The sequence below is a fragment of the Mytilus trossulus genome, chromosome 8 (genome assembly GCF_036588685.1).
Source record: "Mytilus trossulus isolate FHL-02 chromosome 8, PNRI_Mtr1.1.1.hap1, whole genome shotgun sequence".
NCBI classification, from domain to species: Eukaryota; Metazoa; Mollusca; class Bivalvia; order Mytilida; family Mytilidae; genus Mytilus; species Mytilus trossulus.
Window position 1 is genome coordinate 67,996,232 of NC_086380.1, and position 22,682 is coordinate 68,018,913.

The window sequence follows — 22,682 nt, forward strand, 5'->3', positions numbered from 1 at the left end:
ATAGTCCGACAACCCATTGCTCCGACAGCCAAATACTCCGACAACCCATATATGATTTGAAGAATGCAAAGAAAAATGCATGATTTTGTTTGTAGCCGAACGTCCAGGGGAAAATGCTTCATTCATGTTCAGATGGGTTTATTTTCTGAGTTTCAGACTCCCAGATATCATTTATAACCGTTATGGATAAGCCTGGCTATATTGACGAAATGGTGCAAATGTAAATAGTTTTTTTACGTTGTAATACAACACTTTTTTCATTAATATCCGATAATTCATCCACTGTACAATTTTCGTTTGAATTTTTGTCAAAACAATCTTAAAAGAAAGTAATTCCAAGGCAAACAAGATAAAATACGATTAAAATTCCATGGTTATATTTATGAAGAGACTGTTAAAAACGGGGAACGAAGAAACGTAAACAATGATGTTTCCTATGTAATCTTATAAAAATGTTTCTCCGATGAGTTGGATAACCTTCTATTCACTTCGATATTTGTACATGTAACGTTTGATCAGTAAAAAATATAGAAAATCTGCTATATCATGGGCAAAGTATATTGGAAGTGATGTATTTCTAAAGTGCCCTTATTTACTGCAGTGACGTCATTTAGAACTGTTCTACAGTCCTGACTGATTTAGACTAAGTCAGTTCTGCTGACAGTTCTACGGTTAGAACTGATTTGGACAGTTCTACCTAGAACCGATACAGACAGTTCTACCCTAGAACTGATCCTGACAGTTCTACCTAGAACATTTCTATTTAAATGAAAAATACGTGTACAGTGTGCCACAAAACACATAATGTACTAAGTGTTTACAATTAGACAATTTGACAAAGACACAAGCGAGAAAAGAATGTCACACACGGTTTTAGATTTTTATACTAATTGTGATGGGTTTTTATACTGCACTGTTCTATTTTAGCAGGCAAAATGCGTTGACTGTATATTTCTATGTCATATACAGTCACTGACCCGATGTAACTCTTCCTTATGAATATTAAAATAGAAGGTGCCGAAATGTTCAAGTCCGTTATATTTGTTTGTCGTAATGAAATGTGTTGTAAATCATCATCCCTGCATCTCCATTAACTATTTTAACAGAGACATATTTTTCTTGATTTTAAAATAAGCTCGGGATAAAAAAAAATCGTTATCCCTATGTATTGAGTGTCATCTCTCATACTATGTCTGATCAATCGCAATGGAAGTGCTGTGTACTGTTTTCATATTTCGTGGATTCACATTCCCGAACACGATACTGTATTCATAATTGGAACTGCTCATCTTTTCTAAAACATATTTCGTCCAATTTGTCATCTTATTTTTAAGGATCTGGGTACTCTTATGTGTTTGTCTTTTTGTTTTTCTCATTTTGACTGACGCTACAGTCCCTTATTTCTGGGCCAAAGGTACTTTGAATAAAACTCAGATGATTGATACAAGGGGTAGACAGTGTTGCGACCAAAGAGGACGGGTGGTGTTATCTAACTCCGATATATTTACTAAGTTAAAAGTGGTGCATAAAACCTCACTCTCCTGATACGCGAATGGAGGATACCGAAGATCTAGATAAAGGAGTCAGATAAAGACACAAAAAACAGCGAACTAGAACAGCACACAGTGATAGTGGACACACAAACAACGAAATATAAAGACAAATAAAATATCCAGAAACGTAAAACGAAAGAGGGACGAGGGTAAGGCCTTGGCAGTTATAAAAAGCATGTGTATCAACTCCAATATACTGAGACCACTATCCTACATGGAAAAAAAAAGTGGGGATCAAAACGAACAACCACAAATATTATAGAGAACGGAGTTGGTCTTTTTAGAGAAAATTTACCTACAAACATAAAAAAAAATGCATTGTTGGAATAATTAGCTGTCGGAATAATGGGCTGTCAGGGTAATGCGTTGTTGAAATAGTGGCTGTCGGAATAATTGTTGCCAGACTAATGGCATGTTACCCTCTTAATCCATATTGTACAATTATACAAAATCAAATGCTAATGCTAATAATTTATATTAAAAAAACCATGCAGATGCACCTTTTTATATATTTGCACTTTTATTGTTACAGTAAACAAGAACAGATAAAAAACAGAAAACAGTCATGTAATAAATAAAAGATTTTTGAATCACAAAATTAAAGTTGTAAATCAATTCACACTATTCAGTTGACTGTATGGTTGTCTAAGTTTTTATAAATGATTGCTTTCACCTTTGATTATTTATCGATGGTCGCTTACATAGCTACTTTTGCATAGGTGCTGTTTCTGTACTAAAAATGTGTAGTACTGAGAATTTACTTTTAATATTTAGTACTATTTCTTTACTTTTAATATTTAGTACTATTTCTTTACTTTGAAGTTATTGTAATATTTAGGTACTTGGATTTTACAGTACTAGATTTGTACTAAATATTTTGGTACAGAAATAATACAACATTCCATGTTTGAAAATCATAATTTTAAGAGATTTGAAATAGAAAAACTTTCAAAATGCTGAAAACGTATCGGTAGTAACCAAAAATATGTAGTACCTAAATTTCAAGTACAAATTAAGTACTTAAGATACAGATACCTAAATATTACAATAATTCTAAAAAGTAGCAAAATAGTACTGAAAATTTAAAGTAAATTTTCAGAACTACGGATTTTTAGTACAGAAATAGTACCTATGCAAAAGTAGCTGTGAAGTGATAGAGTCGATATTTACAGATTTATATACATGAGGACCAGAATGAAAAATATATGTCTTATCTTAAATTTGATATAACAGTTCCTTGCGTGAAAAGCAAAATTACAAAAATACTGAATTCCGAGGGAAATTTTAAAAGGAAAGTCCCTCACCAAAGGGCAAAATCAAAATCTCAAACACATCAGGCGATTTTCCTGACTTGGTACAGGATTTTACATGTATTATGTAGAAAATGGTGGAATTTGATGTTTTAACAATGATTTTATTGAGCATCTTTAAACGCGAGACAGGACACTACAAAGAGTATGAAAAAAAATTTTTGCTTTTTATTTTGCTGAGTAGGTTGATTTGCATAAAACCGCTTATATCAAGTTTAGATATCAAATTGAATCACTTAAATTTTGTTTGACGTGTATAACAATCTGTTCGTTTGGAATAAATCTTAACTTGAGTAGTTTGTTTGAACATTAGCCAAGACTTTTCACACACCAAAAACAATACGATTAATATTGTTTTTTGGTAAACGCTTGTAAATAGTTTATCCACTTTTGAATTAATTCTAACATATTTATGCAGATGAAATATCGACAATACTAATAGTAGGGCTAGTGTTATTTGTCCATTCAAGCAAAAATGCACTAGTACAATGTATTTTTAACCCTTGAAATAAGACAAGAGGTTTATTTTTTCAATAAAGTGCAGTAGGAATGCATTAGAATATGTTGGTACTGACACTTTTTAAAGATCGCCATTTAATTAATTTATTTATTCGAGAAAAACTTATTTAAATTCCCAGGAATTGAAGGCTGATGGCATCTTGTTGGAAACGTTTTCATAATATTTGCAAGCAAAGTAAGATATTGTTTATTCATGCTGGCAACATGTATATGTTGGTTGTTGTTGTTTGTTTAATGTCTCAAAACAAATTTTATGACAAAGAGAAATCAATTGGGTAGATCGTGGACGTGTATACGAGAATGGCGTACTAGGTGGATGACGTGTATACGTGAATGGTGTAGATATGTGGATGACGTGTATACATGCATGACGTAGATAGGTGGATGACATGTATACGTAAATGACGTAGATAGGTGGATGACGTGTATACGTGAATGACGTAGATAGGTGGATGACTTGTATACGTTAATGAAGTAGATAAGTGGATGACGTGTATACGAGAATGACGTTGATATGTGAATGACGTGTATACGTGAATGACGTAGATAGGGGGATGACTTGTATACGTGAATGACGTAGATAGGTGAATGACGTGTATACATGAATGACGTAGATAGGTGGATGACGTGTATCCGTGAATGACATAGATAGGTGGATGACATGTATACATGAATGACGTAGATAGGTGGATGACTTGTATACGTAAATGATGTAGATATGTGGATAACGTGTATACGAGAATGACGTAGATAGGTGGATGACGTGTATACGTGAATGACGTAGATAGGTGGATAACGTGTATACGTGAATGACGTAAATAGGTGGATGACATGTATACGTGAATGACGTAAATAGGTGGATGACGTGTATAGGTGAATGACGTAAAATTAATTTGTCAGAAGACACAAGGGTTCGGCTGGAAGCACTATAAAGTTGTTGAATAGTCTGCAAATACAAAAAAAATACGACTTTTCCTCACTAGTGAAAAATCTGTTCACGGCAAATGAGTAGTCGAAATTTGATTATGACGTCTGAATGTTTTGTTTTCTTCTAAATTTTCCTATTGTGACGTCATGAAAAAAGGCGACAATGCCAGATGACATCGCATATAAAGAGCACAAGTTTTTTTTTAAATTCTTTGAAAAAGGACGGTAAAAAGCATTAGTGAAACAGATTCTGACACTATAACTCGTGTATTACGATATTTTTCCACTCTCGACAGTTAAATTTTATTATTTAAAGAGTTCGGCAAGCCTCGCGCTTTAAATTATAAAATTTAACTGTCTTGAGTGACGAAATTTCGTAATACACTTGTTGCAGTGTAATAATCTGTATTTACAGAAGTGACTACCTCTCTTGATGCAAGATTGATGTTCACTAAAAGCAACAGTTTTCAAGGAAAAGCAACGAAGCCTAAATTTGTCTATTGATTTGATCCAAGCGTCATTTTGGCATCTACCTTATTTCATAAGTATAACATGAAGCTAGACGGACAAACCTGAAAAATACAGGGTCTTTTTCTCATTTGTAAAAATGTGCTCTAGTGTCCATCTTCTAATTTTTAACAGTCATTCAGTAAACTATGAATGCATTGAAAGCTTACAATTATTTACTGGAATACACCAATTTTATTTGAAATTGAACATTAGGTTTCATCTATAAAAAATATTTATCTAGTTTTAAAATGTTATCTTCAATTACCGGAAATGAAATGTGCTGTACATTTGGTTTTTATTTCATGTACATATGCCTGATTAAAAATTTATTTTAATGGGATTTGTCAAAACAATATGCAGATCAATGCTGAAGGAGGGAATACCATTTTTAATTTGGAAACATGTCTGTTAGCATGTTTCTTGTTTTCTTTCTGAGGACATTATTTACATATGGGGGTAAGTTTCATTATTGATCAAGCGGAAAGGCTAGGCCTTAGTTTACTTTTGCTAGTTTTTGTTATTTTCACATAAGCAATTATTTCAAATATGTTGCGCACCCAATTTTTCCAATTTAACGGAACTATATCTAAACAACTGTCATACAAGTGGTAGGTGTGGTTGGCTATACAACATGGTTTAACCAATCATGTTCTGCCAGATATGATTTAGTTTTTCTCTCGGTTGATATAGTCTACTTATTAATTTTGTCAAAGGCTGTGGACATCTCCTTTATGAAATTACATTCAATTTGGTAATGTCTTAGGGTTCGGGATTCTTTTTAAATTAATCACGTGTTAGCTTAATATTTTGTTTAACCTGCTTAAGTCTGTTTACTTTTGATATATTTTAATCGGTTATTCTGTTTGTTGCTCAACGGTTCATTGGCTACCACATTTATAGAAACAAAAATGCTTGTTTAATCATTAATGAGGGTGACATTGTGAAATAATAATTCGCTTTTAGAATTATAATCCTGGTACTTTTGATAACTATTAGAAGCCAGTTTGGTAAAATTGTGTCAGAATAAGCTTAGAAATATGATATGAATTATTCACTACAAGTGTACAATTTAGCCTCATTGAATCCGTATGAAAAAGGTGTGTTCAGTTTAGAAAGGAAAAATGGTAATATTGAGGTTGAAACAAGAGTAAACCATTGGAATGACTGATTCGATCCACAAAACCTATACGTTCAATCAATTACGAAAATGCAAGTAAGATGAAAGTAGTAGCAAAAATTGAGGAAATCATAAAGATGGGGCGAGGCTATGTGCCTAGATTTGGTTATTTATTTCTTTTGTTGGAAACTGATAAAAAGAATTCAACATTTGTTTCTACGAAGAAGTGCATTACTTTATATAATTACAATAAAATAAACAAAAAAGAACAATAAGCCAAGATGCACTGTTACATCTAATTTAAGACTGAAAAGACATTTCCCTGTGATGAAATAATTAGTGAATCTATGTGAATAGATTGAAGATCTAAGATACTTTTAAACTTAATCGATTGTTTTCTGATATATTACTCCACTCTGGTGATTTGCGTTGAATTATGAATGATGTTTTTAAAACGGATTCCAATCTCTGAGTCGAAATATATATGTTAAAGTGAATTTGTATAATCAGGGATAATGTAGAATCTGATTTTAAGGGGGAAAAGTAGAATCACTCAAGTCATTAGTAATTATATATTATCCCTGAAAATGAACAGTGATTTCACAAAATCACTGAACATTTTAATAACTATTCTACAAATTCCCTAATATGATTTTAGGGATTATCAATAATATAAGGCTCATTTGTTTAATAAAACAATTATTGTAGACAATTCGTCATCTTTTTTTCATATTCCTTGCCAGATGAAATAATTTTGCTTTTAAACAAAAAGCCGATCTTAAAGATATAAACGACAGAGGATTTCGATATAAAGTTGACAACTTCAAAATTAAAAACATAAACATTCCCTTTATAGTGATAGATATATTGTGCATAAAATTTTACAATACAAGTTTATATAAAGTATAATATGATTTCATAGAATACATTTTTTGACTTTTATTCATTTTAAGCTCACCTGGTGTCCATCGTCTGTAAACTTTTACAAAAATATTCTCCTCTTAAACTACTGGGAAAAGAAAAACCAATCTTGGCCTTAATCATCATTTAGATGTCTAGTTAAAAATATGTGTTCGATCACCCGACCAACCAACCCAGATGGCTGCCTTGGCTAAACATAGAACATAGGGACTAAACTGTAGGTTTTGGTTTATATCTCTGCAACAAAGGCAATTAGAGAAATTAGAGTTATAATCTTGAATATTATTATAGATAGAGATCAAATGTAAACAGTAACTATGTTTACAAAAGTACCAATAAGACAACTTCACCAAAATGATCAGTTTACCCATTGAGGAAATATTGCGCTATATAATCAATTTTTAATATTTTGTCATAAATGTTTGTAATCTTTGACAAATTTATCCAAACTTGTCCATTATCATCAGAAGGGTATCTTGTTAAAAATGTGTAAGATGACCCCCGTGATCCAAGATAACCGACATGGCTAAAAATAGTACATAAGGTAAAATACAGGTTTTTGCTCATATCTCTAAAACTAAAGCATTTAGAGCAAATCTGACATGAATAAATTGTTCATTTTCATAGTTCAAAATCTATCTGCCCTGACATTTGCATACCAATCAGGCAACCTGTTGTTAGAATGCTGACCTTGAATTAGTAAATTTTAGAAAACTTTTGGTTATTATCTTGTTGAATATTATTAAAGATAAAGATAAACTGAGAACAGCAATAATGTTCGGCAAAGAAAGACCTACAAATAAGTCAACATGATTAAAAGGGTCAATTGACCCCTTAAGGAGACAAGGCCCTTTTTAGTAAATTTTGAACAATTTTCATAAATTTTGTAAAATTTTGTAAATTTTTACAAAATATTTTCAACTGTAACTACATGGCCAAGTTCATTAAAGATAGAGATAATTTTAGGCAGCAAGAATGTTCAGTGAAGTAAGATCCACATGCACATCACCATCACTAAACACAATTTTGTTATGAATCTATCTGTGTCCTTTGTTTAATATGTAGATTGACCAAGGTGAGCGACACAGGCTCTTTAGAGTCTCTAGTCTATAAAAATATAACTATTTGATAATATATAATATCTAAACTAGCTACTTATTCTCCATAATCCCTGAAAATTCAAATTTCAGGGATTCTACCAAATCACTGATTATACAAATTCAGTGTAGCATATATACTTTGAATAACTTTTTTTAAGGCAATTCATATAGAGATTTGATATTTTTGAACTTTTGACTTTTCCATTGGATAAGGATTTTACAGTTTTAAATTTTCTTTGGAAATCGGTTTTCTCGTTATTTTACATTTTGATGTACATGTAAAGTTGAGAATTGGTACACAAGATGTTTAATTTAGTATACGATTGATCGTCTCAATTCGAGCATTTCAACTAGTTGATCGTTATTCATATTAAGCCAGGGATTTATAGAGAACACGGTAGTGTTTATTTCTCCATAGGCGATGATACAAAAGTAAAGGCCACAGTAATATACCGCTGTTCGAATTCATCAGTCGATTAAGAACAACCAAATCCGGGTTATAACCTCAAACTGAGAGATACAAATCAAATAAAGGAGGAGAACTACGAAACAACAAAAACACAACACTAAAATGTAACACACACGAACGAACTTTAATATAACAATGGCCATTTTCTTGACTTGGTACATGACATTTTAAGAAAACAAATGATGGGTTGAACCTGATTTTATGGCTAGCCAAAACCTCGCACGTTCATGGCAATGTTTGATATTACACTAAAAATTACGACATTAAAAGACAAGAATACAGTACATATGAATACATGAACATTTTCTAAAGTTACCACTTTTTATAAAAATTAAAAACTGGATACAAAAGTGCAGTGTGATATACTAAAATTCTTTATTGGTTTAAAAAAAACGATAAGCCAATTGAATCATGATCAAGAACTTCCAACATGAAAATTTATGAACCTTTTTGAATATTTATCAAGAAAAAAGTTTTGCAATAAAACTCAATGTGGTTTTAAATAGCAAATATAGACATTGCATTTGTTCGTACACAGATAACAAAAAAGATATGTTTACATCCCATCACAGAGCGTCTCACTTTTCTTTCTTTACATGCTAAACCTAAAAACCATGAATGTACGTGAAATATGTATTTCCCAATATTATTGTTATCCCTTAGTACTTGAGTTTCATGGGTGAGTAGTTGATTGTGTGGGTTTTTTTTTCCACATATAATGGGCAACAATGTTGTACCGATGTTCAAATCGAATCAATATTATCTTATAAAAAACAATGCACATCAAGATTTAAAACAAAATCATAGGGCACCACGTGAATACCGTAGAAGGCGGGACTCGGTGCGTCAACTGGATAAATGTCAGCTGTCATGCAGGTATCATCCGCCTCCTGAATTCTTATTTAGTCAAAATGTCGGTAACGTAAAAAAGATAAAATGGGTAAAATTACAAATTACTATTGTAGTACCTTATACTCTAATAACGCGTCAACATTTAGTTTTTGAGCGACAGACACGTCTCATTGGTCAACCAAATCGTGACTTTTAGTATTTTAAGTACGTATGCGACTTTGAGTTGTGATTGGGACGCTGTAGAGCCATGTAAACGCTGAATGAAATGTTCCTCGCCGAAGTACGATTGCTCCTGTGACAATCTGTAACAATCCTTGGCATCACTTGATCGCTGATGTGATAATCTGTAACACCCCTTTGCATCACGTCATCGCTCAGGTGATCATCTGTAAGATACTTTGCGTAATTTGTCTGTAAAATTTATAAATCGTATCGTCGAACTTCTTCTGATTCCAAAAGACTGATTATTTGATATTCATTATAAGTAAAAATGACGCATATTATACGAGGATAACTCTATTTCTAATTGCAGAATTAGAGTGCAAAACTACAAAACTAGGACTGGAATATATAGGTACAGAGAACATGACTCGCTCATGCATCCAATGTCAGAGATGGGATACTGATTTCCCACAATATCATAGAAATACTAAGTCAATGAAAGAGCATGAAAATTATTGTCGGAACCCTGACCAAGAGCCTGAAGGACCCTGGTGTTACACAATGGATCCGAGAAAACGATTTGAGTACTGTGATGTACCGTGTTGTGGTAATATATTTAAGAGATAACTGTATTGTATTTGAAGCTTTCAGAACGTCCATTGGTAGTTTTAATGTCGCAAATTCAGTTTACCTGGCGACTCGTAGCGGAGACAGGTAAACGGGTATTTGCGACAGTAACACTACCGATGGATGTCCGCAATACTTCAAATGCAATACAGGTTTCTCTATTCTAATGCAAACCAAGTTCATGATAAAATTGTATTCATCGTTTCAGTGTAAAATCTGCATCATAGAAAATTCCGCGAAAAGAAGTTATTTTCTTTGATCCCTATATACTAGGTGACGTCATACGTATGCTTCCAGCGTCAAACAAAAACACCGGGAGTTTTCTGGCATTTGTGCCGCTGCAAAATGTACTTAAATTTGATAAAAAGAAGATTGATTTTAGGTGCAACATGAGAGTTTGTTGCCTTATTATTGTAGAAATTACATGTCAATACATTCAGCAATTAAAAATGTCGGCTTTCTTAGTTACAGACAAGGAGATTGAGAATTTTACGCTTACCGACATCCAATCAGAACCATTGACCCTAATTAATTGCATTATAAATAGTGTTATGCAATAAGTAGCAGAAGTATTCGGCACTTACAATGTTGTGCATCAAAATAATAAGATCAGATGAAATAAGATGACATACGATCAATTTGATTTCCAACAGAAAACACATTCTTTACAAAATCAGTAATTTTCCGTGTTCTTTGATCATTGACAAATTTTGCAGTACTTCAAATCAACTTCTGCAAACTGAAACGAGATCTATAAACGGCTTACGATTTAATACATCTGACACCGTCTACATGAGACCTATCAGTAATGCTCAGATAAAAAAAATTGGTTAACAACCGAAATAAGTTCAAAGTTGAAGACCATTGATGATTTAAAATTTCAAAAAGTTGTTGAAAAAGGTTATCTATGTCTGGGATAAGAAGATCTTATTTATTCGAAGAATTCATACTTTTGCAGAACAATTATAAAAATGACCATAAAAATAATATTCATGTTAATACCGAAGTGCTGACTACTTTGCTATTGATACCCTCGGGGACGAAACGTCCACCAGCTGTAGCATCGACCAAGTGGTGTTAATAGTTATCAAATGTACCAGTCGTACACGCCATTATGCTAGATACACGTTTCGTCTATAGATGACTCCTCGGTGACGTTCAAATAAAATTAGTTAGAAAGCCAAACAAGTACAAGTTGAAGAGTATTGATTATCCAAAATTATAAAACGTTGTGCCGAATACGACTTCGGTTACCGCTGCCTAGGATAAGACGATAAATACTTAGTAAGTATTAAAATGTAAACCTCATTAAAACAGTTACTAGCTAGTTAGCAATATAATATGTAAAAAAGACGAATGTTTCATTCAAAACAAAATATCAAGAAACGACAAAAAGTAGGCTTAAAAATGTGCGTGTGCTGTTTCTACATATTATAGATTATTCGCATAAATAACGAGCTTTCAAATACATACACAGTTATTGAGTAAGTGCAATTAGAAAGTACATAAGCGAATATTAGGAAAGTTATGAAATATGTAAAACAAAAGTCACATCAACACATAAACTGAGTAGCCAAAACCTTTTCACCGTCATAATTAAAGTAGGCCCTGTCATTTTTTTTGTAAATTGCTGCTTTTTTTCCGTTGTTTCTCGTATTTTGTCACTGTTTAGTCTGTCTCTTATCGACTTGTTAACTTTGGTTGTCCTTTTTTTGTAAATTTGAATTAAAAATAATTCATTTGAATCTAAAACTACTCTATCTTTATAAATGCAGGTCAGACATTGGAAGAAATACGGATACAAACCAAAAACAGTGGAGAAGTTGATGCCGATAGAACACAAAATGTGTATGACTATTACACCAGTCTGTCAGACTACCAACTCTTTCCTGCTCTAACCAGATCCATACAATTCAGCGTACAAGCATGTAGGAACGCCTTTATACTACTTTCTGCTGCAGTTGACTTAAGTTCTCCAGACTTCTATGAAATATGTTTAGCTTGTGGATATAAAAACACTAAAACATTTCTTCGTCGAAAGTATAATACTGGTCAAACTTTATGGCCATTAACTCCTAGAGTTATAAAATGTTTAGAGCACGTGACTTTTATACTTAGATGGACAGTAGACGGAAAAATCACCCTAACTAAAGATACAGATGAAAGAAAGACAGTAATTATAGATTGTTCTGATCCTACACCCTTCCCAATACAGGGAGTAGGTGTTATGACGGCAGGGGGAGCCGACAGAATATGGATTATGGAACACATTCGTAAGTAGAAATTGAATTTCTTATGAGTAAATGCAGATAAATGACACTATGCTCATTCACATCATTGTAATATTGTAGTCAAGTCTAGGTAATTGAAGACGTTATTTACATCTTGAAAGACATTTTGGCATAATGTTTCTGTTTACTTATAAGTAAGATGGGTTTTTTATCCTCACTACCAAAGAGGGTACATGATTTATTCATATCTGTCTGTTCCATTAAAATGGTCTTCGTATCTTTCTTATTGACTTCAAATCATGACATTTGGGATCAGATTCAATATAAGCAGCCTATACTGCGTGTTGCATATTCAGATTCATTACTTTATGAATTATCAAAATTAATTTCATATAGGATAATTTGAGTAATATCACACAACAAAAGAATACAATGTAGCTAGATTCTTCGATAAAAATATACATTACTTTACAGGATCAATCTCGGCTGTGTCGTCTCATATCAAATGTCAGAAAACAACAACTTACGTCAATGTAAGATCTGATTCTGCGGTATTCCCAACTCAACGACCGGAAGACAGGAATGATTCACAGTCTCGGTGTAAATGCAGATGTTCAACACGTGGACAGTTTATCGGCCAATTAACAAAATCAAGCAATCACATTTATACGAATACAGAACTGAAAAATCAAATGAAAGAAGAGTTACAAGAAATTACAAAACAGCTCACAGTTCAGAAGAATTTGACGTCTGCTTGGGTACGAGCACGACGATCTGCAGGCGATCAAAGAATGACATCTGTCGGGATGGGTTATGTTGCCATTGGTATCATAGCAATGCCTTTTATTCTTGCGGTGGTTAGCGATTGTAGTAAACTCATATCTGTCTTCAACGGATGAAGTGTTTAGTGTTCTGTGCCTCGGTAATCTATAAATATCATAACAATGTTGTTTATTTTATAGACAACACATGTGCGCCTTAGTTTCTAGAGATATTTTTTCATATCACTCTACTGTGCTGAGAAAAGAAATGAAAAGAAAAGAAATGATCGGTCAGTAAGATCAAAAGAAAATTTCATAGAATAGCAATATTGCTAAATATTTCTAAAGCATACATTCTTAATCAACTATATTTATTTCAACATGTTCAATATAATGACAGTAAATGCTGGGATTTGTGCTTTTGGTGAGTGCAAGCTGAAAAAGGTTAATATAGTTCCTTTAACTTAGAAAAAATGTTAGCCTGCTCTTAATTTATCATGGCCACCTATTCAACCAAGTCATACACAAATGATATGAGAACAAGTGAGTTAAAACCGACTTCCGAGTATGCAGTAAGAGTAGTAAAAAATGAAGAATCGCTATACATTCACAAGGTAAGAAGTAAAATCACAAAAATACTGAACTCAGAGGAAAATCAATTTGGAAAGTCCATAATCACATGGCAAAATCAAAAAACAAAACGCATCAAAAACGAATGGACAAGAACTGTCATATTTCTGACTTGGTACAGGCATTTTCAAATGTAGAAAATGGTGGATTAAACCTGGTTCTATAGCGCTAACCCTCTCACTTTAATAACAGTCTTATCAAATTCCGTTTCACAAGGTAAGACACGTATTTATATCATAAGCTTTATATTTTTTCAAAAATCCGAGAGTGTCATTTGACACTTTATTATGTTTTCCTTCCTGTGTTATCAGAACTTTGTTGTACATTGAGCAGAATTTTTACTACAGCTTTTCTCCCGGTGAATAACGCTACAATCTGCACGAAATTCTTCTCGACATCTTATGTTATTTGTTAATAAGACACGTGATGCATGAATACTGGTATATTTATTGATCGGTGTGATATATAGATTGATTCTAAAAAGGAAAATCGAGAGGAAAATTGTTTTTAATTGTACTTATAATCAAATTATCACAACAAAATTAAGAATGTATGGTTAAGCAGAACCATATATGACTTGGAATGGTTTTACACTTGGTTTTTTTAGGACCCTTTATAGCTTGTTGTTTGATGTGAGCCAAGGCTCCGTGTTGAAGGCCGTACATTGACCTATAATGGTTTACTTTATTCAACCCTGTTAAGGCGGATGCGCTCGACTCCTATCTAAGTTGACTGGGATTGTCAGTTTTCTTACCGAAGACCGGAGTGTCAACTGAAAGCCTTCAACAATAAAAGATCACTAATAGTCGTACTCATGCATCATGTGTCTTATTAACAAATAACATAAGGTGTCGGTAAGAATTTCGTGCAGATTGTATCGTTATTCACCGAGAGAAAAGCTGTAGTAAAATAATACTCAATGTACAATAAAGTTGTGATGACACATGAAGGAAAACAACATAAAGGGTCGAATGGCACCCTCGGATTGTTGAAAAAATATAAAGCTTATGATATAAATAGATGACTTATATTGTGAATGTATAGCAATTCTTGATTGTTTATTACTTCTACTGCATACTCGGAAGTCGGTTTAACGCACTTGTTTTCATAACATTTGTGTATGACTTAGTTTGATTGGCGGTCGTGGTTATATTGTAAAACTATACAAAATCAAACGATACCAATTTAAAAACAAAACACACCAGTTTTTTTATTTGCAGTTTCAATTTTATTTTTACAGTATAAAACAAGAACAGAAAAGATTTAAAACATACATGTAGAAAATAAAAGATTTTAAAGTCACAAACTTTTAGTTGTTTATTAATTCCCCCTATCGAGTTTCATGTAAAGACTGCATATTGGTCATAAAATTGAGAATGAAAATGGGGAATTTATCAAGGAGACAACAACCCGACCATAGAAAAACAACAGCAGAAGGTCACCAACAGGTCTTCAATGTAATAACGAGAAATTCCCGTAAATCAGTTTTCGAAAATGATTGATCCTACCTTTGTCAGTTTCAGTATTAACCGATTAATGATACAGTCAGTTATTCCAGATTATTTTCCAAATAAGAAAAGTTATTGGGTGAATTAGATGTTCTAACAATATTTATGGCGAATATCTAAATATCAGACAGGACACTCACTGCATAGAGTATTGAAAACAGGTTTGGTTTCTAAATAAAATTGAGAATGGAAATTGGGAATGTATCAAAGAGACAACAACCCGACCATAGAAAAAAAACAACAGCAGAAGGTCACCAACAGGTGCTGCTATGCATAAAACCACATATCTCCGGTCAATACTTGAGCTGATATGCATAAAACCACTTATATTAATGCCTCGTTCACAGTGACATTTAATCGAATTGAAATCGAATCGAACTGATTCGAATTGGCTAATTCGAATTACCCAATTCGAATTAGAAATACGTTTTTGTTGATAAGAATTAAAATTTAACGTCGTTTCGACAGGAAAGGGAATTTGACGCGCATTGTAATTCGAATAAGAATTGACGTTAGAACGTAAAACGTTTTGAATGCGAATTAAACTCATTCGAATTAGGTAATGCGAATCGAATTCGAATTACGTGTGAACTCAGCATAAGTTAAGATATCAAATCGTAGCATTAACTTATCGGATACGGAGGACTTGTAGAAAAATATGTCTGTTCGGAATAAATCTTAACTGAAGTAGGTGTTTTGCACATCAGCTAAGACGTTTTATACTCCTTATGCCAATAAGGAAAATCACTACACAAACGTACGACTTGAGAAATTGTTTATTTATTGACTAACACAGTCAAATGCCAAGTTATATTATCGTTAAACAGGAGAAGAGAGGGTTCATGTTAAATGTCAAACACACATCGGAAACCCGTTTCCGGAATATGAAACTACCTGGCGTTAGAACATAAAATTAATATTGTTTTTGATTGAAATCTTATAAGTTGTTTATTCCGTCATAAATTCAAACATATTTATACTAAATTTAGTTCGGATTAGTCTTTTGTAGACGAAACGCGCGTCTGGCGTTTATACGAAATTTAGTTCTGGTATCTATGATGAGTGTATGTACAACCACTGGGTCGATGCCACTGCTGGTGGAGATTTATTTCCCCGAGGGTATCACAAGCCAAGTAGTCAGCACTTTTTGTGCTGACATGAATTATCATTGATATGGTTATATTTATCAATTTACTGTTTACAAATGTTTGAATTTTTTGAAATACTAAGGCTTTTCTACCTAAGGCATAGATTACCTTAGCTGTATTTGGCAAAACTTTTAGGAATTTGGGTCCTTAATGATCTTCAACTTCATACTTCATTTGATCTTTTAAACTTGTTTGGATGCGATCGTCACTGATGAGTCTTTTGTAGAAACGCGTTTATACTAAATTTAATCCTGGTATATATGATGCGTTTATTTATGCAGGTGAAACATTAACAATGATATTGCATGTGTTATTTGTCCACCCGAGCATAAATCCACAAGTACAATGAATTTTAAAACCTTGAAATAAAACAAGTTTTTACTAAAAAAAAAAAAACCTAGTATGCAGTCGCAATGAATTTATAGATCTATTGGTACTCGCGCATTTTCACTTGATTTGATATTATTAATTTTCATTTAAATTCGATGGTGTCTCTATTTAAACGTTTTAAATAGTGATTATAGTTATTTGCTTAACGTCTCAAAACAAATATTATGACAATCCGGTTAGAGATATAATTTAGATGGATCGTGGATGTGTTTAAAATAATTACGTAGGTCTATATGATATGATATAACGCGAGACACAAGGGGTTGACTTCGTTTGATTAGCACGGGCTACTCGAGTAAAAAAAATCATGTAATTGCCCAATCACACTAGACAGTTCAATCGAACATTAGGCCGACTTCCGTTACATTAACTTCGAGAGTTTTGGGCAGATTTAGTCGAGTAGAGTAAAAATCATTTTGAAGAAATAAGTGAGAACTGAAAACATATCTTCGGATTAAGGCTACTTGCATCTTACCCTTTCGAGGCACCTGAGATCATCCCAAGTTTTTGATGGGGTTCGTGTTGCTTATTCTTTAGTTTTCTATGTTTTGTCATATGTACTATGATTGTTTGTCTGATTGTCTTTTTCACTTTTAGCCATGGCGTTGGCAGTTTATTTTCAATTTATGAGTTTGACTGTCCTTCTGGTATCTATCGTCCCTCTTTTACACCGCTATTCAAACGGCAAAAATAACAAATTTATAAACCAAAGTATAAAATAAAAGCAGATCAATTATTGATTGAAAAGTCAACATATATAAAGGGGGTAGACCTTGGTCCAGGGAGATAACTCTTTAATTCAGTGATGCGTTTGTAATAGTCAAGTTTTATTAATGTATGTTAAGCATTTACCTGAAACAGATTGAAACAAATCTATGTATCCTAGAAGCTTAGAACTAATTTATGAAAATGGCTGACACAAACGTACTGGTGATTTTAAGAGTTATTTCCCTTAACCTAGGTCTACCACCTCAAATGGACAAAAATGGCTGTATTTACAGCTAACACAATACTCTGAGAAATGACCCGCCAGCCCAGTTGGAAATGTTTTAATGCTTGGCATCCAGTAGATATATCAAATTAATATGCATCTTGCTTTTCAAAAAGATATAAGCTAGTTTTTGTTTTGATGGGCATTTTTTTCCTTCGTTTTAATGGACAATCGTTATTATGTGTCTTAATACAAAATAATAATGTTTCATCTATTTGGTACGATTTGATAAAGTGGTGATTATTTTTGCCAATGCCGGCAAAGAAGAAAATACTAGACTAGTATTATAATTTGCCAAGTCTGATAAACAAAGCTTGTGAAAGCTGTCAAACTAGAATATATGTATCGTGGATTTCTTTTTTTACTTGTAAAGGAAAATTTTAATATTTACCTTTGAAAAGTATTATGATCCCATTATTAAATGACGTGTCACGGTACTTACATGTATTTATCCCAAATTCATGTATTTGGTTTTGATGTTATATTTGTTAGTCCTAACTACACAATAATTTTGGCCACTAAATTAGACTCAACTAAAATATGCATTTTGCCGTGCAGACAGTCTAATATTTTGTCCATGTAATGCTCCATTTTGGAGCGGTCTGAAGAGTTTATTCGAAAGTTGATCAATGTTAACTGTCTATTGCGCTTGTGAAGATACGAATAAAGTAACCCGGGTTAATCAAATTGAATTCGACCTAACTTACAATTAGAGTTAACTCTTCGCACTCTTCAGATGATTTTTTTGAATAGATAATTTACATTTAAATAGTACTGTTCAAAAGTAAATCTAAAATTTTAATGTATATCTTTACAAAGACAGCGACAAAATCAAAATCACGATATTGCCAGCGCCGACAAAATGGACATCGCTATCTTGGATCATGCCGTTTTGTCTGATCTAATTTGAATTATCTTAATCAGAGCTAGCAAAAAGCTTATATTTCTATATAAAGGCAACAGTAGTGTACTGCTTTTCGAAACTCATAAATCGACTGAGAAAATTTTTAGTTTTTAGCGTCACTACTGTGTCTTATGTAGACGAAACGCGCGTCTGGCATACTGAATTTTCATCCTGGTACCTTTGATAACTATTTTAATGATACTGCCAAATATAAAATTTCCTTTTCAAAATACACAAATCCACGATTATGTCGGTGCAAGATAAAAAGCCATTGATATATAAATATGCTATTTTGGTGTCTTCTATCAAGGTTTCTTAATCAGAGCCGGCAAAATGACATATTTTGTAGTTTTCCGGATGTTTAAGAGGATAGCAGCTTAATTATGAAGATAATATTTTTCTGTTTTACTTATTACAATATAAAAAAGAAGATGCGGTATGATTGCCAATGAGACAACTATCCACAAAAGACCAAAGTGACACAGATAATTTTTCTTCCATCTGTTTTTATTACTCTACTCGACTAAACCTGCACACAAAATAGATACTGCCAGCGCCGCGGAAATGGACATCACTATAGCTTATGCCTTTTTGTCGGATTGAATTAAAGTATCTTCATCAGAGCCTATATTTTTATTTTGCCGGTGCTATAATTTTTAATGAAACTGCTAAAAAATATAAAAGTTTCCTTTTCAAAATACACAAATCCCCGATTATACCGGCGTAAGATAAATAGCCATTGATGTATAAATATACTACATGTAGTTTAACATCTTTTATCCTACAATTAGCCATCTGTTGAACAAATAACAGGTACACAAAGACATGGGTGGTCTATTTGTACTTGTACAAGTATAGTTTGTTCTAACTACGGTTAATTCAACGTTCCATGTTGAGCAACCATAAATGAATATTTTATGGCCAGGTCCTCTATCTTCATGGTACGCGTTTATAAACTGAGTCTATTTTGTTTTTAATTTTTATGATAACAATGTAATTGCTTGTTATGAATTAGAAAAACTCTGTCTGTAATAGACTAAAATTGCCTTCCACTGCAAGTTCCATTTAACATGCATTTTATACAACAGCAACAATTATGTAACCAGGCAATTCCATGCATATCATTGTTCTTTGATCTTATTCTATTTATGTAAGCAGGTGGCAGTTAGGTCCGCTGCTGTATGCCCTGAGGTAATCGGTGCCCTGAGGTAATCGGTGCCCTGAGGTAATCGTGGTAATGTGTCATTGATTAAATACGCACGAAAATATAGTTCTTATTTAGATAGATCTTAATACCAAATTTTAATGTGACCAAATACCAAAGATGTCAACAAACTTCCCAAATGATTTTATTATTTGTATTCACCGATCATTCATTTCGTATGTACGTGTAGGGCGGGGATGGCTGGTAAAATTATAAACTTTTTTTTTTTTTTTAAACAAAAGTTCAATTAATGATCTGAAGTATTCATTCATGACAGGGTTACCTGAGGTAACCCAAATTATAACAACAAATACAACCATTAAACTCAAGTCAACTGAGGTAACTTTATATATACATCACATAAACAATACAAATCTATAAAGTCCTACATTCTAAATTAAGAAATTGTGTAATTAAAATATAAAAGTATACACTAGCAAAGTATGTACTAAAAATTCTTTTTTAACAGGGTAACCTGCGGTAACCCAAACAATAACAGCAAATACAACCTATTTAACTCAAGTTAATTCAGATCACCTTTACATATACATCACATAAACAATAAAATGTCAATGAATTCCTACATAACAAAAAAAGACAGTGGTTTATTACAGCATAAATGCATATATAAGCAAAGTATCTATTAAGTATTTTGTTATGACAGGGTTACCTCAGGTAACCCATAAAATAGCAACAGGTATTATTCATTAAAGTCGCTTTTTCGATATATCACATAAACAATACACATCGATGAGGCCTACATGTAAAATAAAGAAATTGTTTGATAACAACATAAATGTTTCACTAGCAAACCATCTAATAAGCATTCTTTTTAACATGGGTACCTGAGGTAACCCCAGACATAATTACAAATATAACCCACATAACTCAAGTTGACTGAGGCCACCTTTACATGTGCATCACATAAACAATACAACTTTCATGAAGTCCTACATTTAGAATAAAGAAGTTTGTTTATTACAATTAATGTAAACACTAGCAAAGTGTCTACGAAGGATTCATTCATTACAGGGTTACCTCAGGTAACCATAACAATAATAACAAAGATACCTGAGGTAACCCAAGCAATAACAGCAATTACAACCAATTTAACTCAAGTTAATTCAGATCACCTTTACATTTACATCACATAAACACTATAACTTCAATAAATTCCTACATTGAAAAGGAAGAAGTTGGTTTGTTACACCATAAAAACATATACTAACAAAGTATAAAATAAAATATCTACAAGTATAATCCATTTAAATCGAGTTAAGACAGATCGCATTTTCTAAATATCGCGTAAGCAATTTACATCTTGGAAGTCCTCCATGTAAAGTAAAGAAAAGTTTACACTAGCAAACTATCTTATAAGCATTCTTTCATAACAGGGGTACCTGAGGTAACCCCAAATATAATTGCAAATATAACCCACTTAACTGAAGTTATTTGAGATCACCTTTACATATATATCCGAAACACAATATAACTTCAATGAAGTCCTACATTCAAAATGAATAAGTTGGTTTATTACAATTAATATAAAGACTAGCAAAGTATCTACGAAGTATTCATTCATGACAGGGTTACCTCAGGTAACCCCAATTATAACACCAAATACAACCCATTTAACTCAAGTGAACTTGTGTAAAATTTACATATAATCGCATAAACAATACAAATCTATGAAGTCCTACATTTTGAATTAAGAAATTGTGTAATTACAGCATAAATGCATATACCAGCAAAGTATCTACGAAGTATTCTTTCATAACAGGATTACCTCAGGTAACCCAAAAAATAACAACAAATATGATCGATTCAAATCAAATTAACATAAGGTTGCAGTCTTGTTATTGACTGCTCCATAGGATTACATGCAAAACAGCTGATCTTAGAAAAAAAAATTCATGTTCATATCATGGATGTACCAAAGTGAAATTGTGATTTAATTGAAAAAAAGGGGGTCTTGCCACGAAGAATAAAACATTACGCAATCCTGAATTCAACTCATTTTTTTCTACTTTCTGTTTACTATTTTTACTAGACCTCACCACTTCAAGTAAACATGATATCCTTCCACTTTCCTGGAATGATATCCCCAAAAGATGCAAGATTTTTTCAAAAGTCTATATTTATGTTTCCATTCACCATAAACCTATAAACAAACAGAAAAAAATGAGTTCAGAAAAAAATTCAGTCTACTAAATTATCTGTAAATCTCATGATTGTCTATCTTTGTGAATAACCTGACCATGCACAGTTGTACAGTGGTTCACTGAGGTAACCTGACCATGCACAAGAGTACAATGGTTCCCTGAGGTAACCTGAGCATGCACAGTTGTACAGTGGTTCCCTGAGGTAACCTGACCATGGACATTAGTACAATGGTTTCCTGAGGAAACCTACCATGCACAGTAGTACAACGGTTCCTGGAGTAATCTGACCAGGCACAATAGTGCAATTGTTCCTTGAGGTAACCTGACTATGCACAGAAGTACAATGATTCTCTGAGGTTACCTACCATGCACAGTAGTACAATGGTTCCCTGAAGAAACCTGTCCATGCACAGTAGTGTAATGGTTCCCTGAGGTAACCTGACCATGCACAGTAGTAAAATGATTCCTTGAGGTAAACTCACAATACACAACAGTACAATGGTTCCCTGAGGTACAATGACCATGTACAGTAGAACATAGTTTCCCTGAGGAGACTTGAACATGCACAATAGTACAATGGTTCCTTGAGGTTACCTGACAATGCCCAGTTGTATAGTGGTTACCTGGTGTAACATGACCATGCACAGTAGTACAATGATTCCCTGAGGTTACCTACCATGCACAGT